Here is a 2,993-nt window from a genome sequence, read left to right on the forward strand (position 1 = left end):
GACCTGGAAGATCAAAAAGAGAATTATTAGCCTGACTTGAAGAAAAATAAAAAAAAATGACATGCATAGAGCTAGAGATTCTAGGGGAAGGTTTTTAGCTAGAGCCAAGAGTTCGATTTTTACAAGTCCATCCACTTCAAGGAATAGACAAGAGACACCTCCCTCATCTCCAACTGACACTCCTAGCCCTAGGATTCCTGGAATTCAAGAGGCAAGAATTGACTCTCCCACACCTTCTATTGAATTTGAATCAGAAAGAGATCCTTTCCTTTCTTCTACAGAAAGACCAATTGTAATTGAAGAAGTAGAATCATCTGAAGAAGAGGGAGAAATTCCTTCTCGTTCACCCTTTGTAGAAGAACCAGAAGACTCTGAAGTCTCTAGGGAAACTACTATGACAGAGGAAGGAGGTGGTAGAGGTAGAGGTAGAGGAGGAGGAGGAGGAAATAATGGAGGAGGTAGAGGTAATATTGGAGGAAATAGGGATGGGGATAACTCATTTGGGTTTCCTATCGTCGATGAGGACTCCCGAGCTACCATGAAAAACATCTCACCATCTGTCCTCCCAAACTTTCATGGGTTAAGGAATGAGGACCCTGAAACATTTCTATTTGAGTTTGAAGTCGTATGTCGAACTTATGATTATTTGGATGACTCTCAAAAACTCAAATTGTTCCCTTCAACATTGAAAGGACAAGCTTTGAAATGGTTCATGGGATTACTCACTCAATCCATTAGGTCTTGGAATGATATGAAACAGACATTTTTGGATAGGTACCTGGACTATTGTATGCCCACCAATCACAAGGATGAGGTATTTAAAATGGTACAAAGAGAAGATGAAAACTTAGAGGATTTACTTGAAAGATTTCAATATAACCTGAAAAGAGCAAAAATGAGTAACTTAGATGAGGAGACCTTGAAAGCCCTCCTATTAAAAGCCATTAGAGATGAATGGATAGATATTCTGAACATGATGGGGAAAGGAGATATATCTCAACTTTCACTCAACGATATAGCTGAGCTATGTGTCCATCTCTCAAGGGGGAAATCAAAAACTCAAAAAGGGCCTAGAGATCCTTCTCTCATCAGAGCAAATAAATCTGCAACTGGATCAGTAAGTAGGGCTGAGATCGGCAATATGCTTGATGAATTCAAAACTGACATCTTAGGGAGTCTTAGCGAACAATTAGACACCCTTAAGATTCACAATAAACAGAAAGCAGAAGCTGAGGCTTTGGCCATCTTTTGCCCGAAATGTAGGAAGAAACATGCTCTAAGGGAATGTCCCTTGGATGCAAAAGTTGTAGAAACATGTGTAATTTGCTCAGAGAACCATGAGACCAAGGATTGTCCTTCAATTCCTGGGCTCAAAGCTGTCTTTCAAGAAGATCCAAATACACTCGAATCTCTCTGTTTTGTTGCAAGGAGACCTTGGAAAGGGAAACAAAATCAAGGGTTTAACAACTCTATGAATTTTCAACCCCAACCAAATTGGAATCCTTGGCAACAACCTTGGTCCCAACCTCAAAATCCTTTTCAATCATGGATACAAGGTATGCAAAATCCTTATGGGAGATTTGCTCAATTCTATCAATATCCTCCATCTTTTCAAAACCAGCAAGCTCCACAACTTCCAAATCAAAGTCCACAACTATCATTGCCATTTCCACAACAACAACCTTCTCAACAAAATCAAAGTTCTCAACTCTTGCTCCCATTCCAACAGAAGTCAAATCAACTTCCTTCTCAGCCATTGCCAAACCCCAATAATAAAAACCCTCAAAATGCTTACATGATGGAAGGTCAACCATTCCCTACCTATATGATTGTTCCTCTCAATGAAGTACAACTCAGATCAGGTAGAATCCTAGATCAACCTTCTATAAATGTTCAACAGCCAAGCATTTCTGAGGAAGAGTCTCTTAAAGCCAATAAGGGTTCTGAAGCATCTCTTCAAAACCCAAACACTCAAAAAGAAAAAGAAAAAGAATCAACCCCCACAACTCCCATAGTTGAACAACCTACATCTTTGTCCACACCTCCTTTTCCTGAAAGATTACAAATCGACAAAGGAGTGGAAAAACAAATTTGGTTGCCTGACTATAATTTTCTAGATGAATTGAAGAATGTTTGTATCAAGATTCCCTTGTTACAAGCCATTAAAGAGATTCCTATTCTAGCAAAAACAATAAAGGAGTTGAGTCTTAAAAGACCAGGAAGGAAACCAAGAGATACCAGAAGGATCCACCTGGTAGGGAAAATTGCAGATATCATGATGGGAAAAATTACTATGCAGAAATATGTAGATCCCGGTAGTCCAATTGTGAAAACACATATCAATGGGGTAGAAATACCAAATACTTTGATTGATTTAGGGGCTGCCATCAACATCATGAGTAGACAGACTATGGAACAGCTAAAACTTCCTAATCTTCTTTTTACACCCACCTTGTTGCAACTTGCAGATCGATCTATTAACAAACCAGATGGTGTATTAGAAGATATTCCAGTCTCCTTAGATTCTTGGGAATATCAAGTGGATTTCATGATTTTAACTCCCAAGAGTAATCTAGGAGGACATCCTCTTATTTTAGGAAGACCTTGGCTAGCCACAGCTGATGCTTTCATAAGTTGTAGGTCTGGGGATATGTATATTTCTGATGGCAATTCGACAAAGAAGTTCAATCTGTATCCTCCAGCAAAAGCAATTACAGAAATAGGAGATAATGAGTGGGTTGATGATGAAGATACTATACAACCTGTCTTTACCATTTCTGAGATTAGTGAAGATAGTCAAATTCTGAATACATTAGAAAACTTTGAACCATCTTCAGAATATGACCACACACAATTTCAGTTGGATTCTAACATTGAGTGTCTATCATCTAGACAAATGTCTCTTTTCTCTATGGAAGAATTTGGTAGTTCTGCCATTGAGATCTTTCCAGGAAAAGCATTGAATATCAATAGAAACTTGGAAAAATCACAAC

This window comes from Pinus tabuliformis, chromosome 8 (genome assembly GCF_031772625.1).
Source record: "Pinus tabuliformis cultivar Carrire ecotype Pingquan chromosome 8, CPIR1, whole genome shotgun sequence".
Taxonomy (NCBI): Eukaryota; Viridiplantae; Streptophyta; class Pinopsida; order Pinales; family Pinaceae; genus Pinus; species Pinus tabuliformis.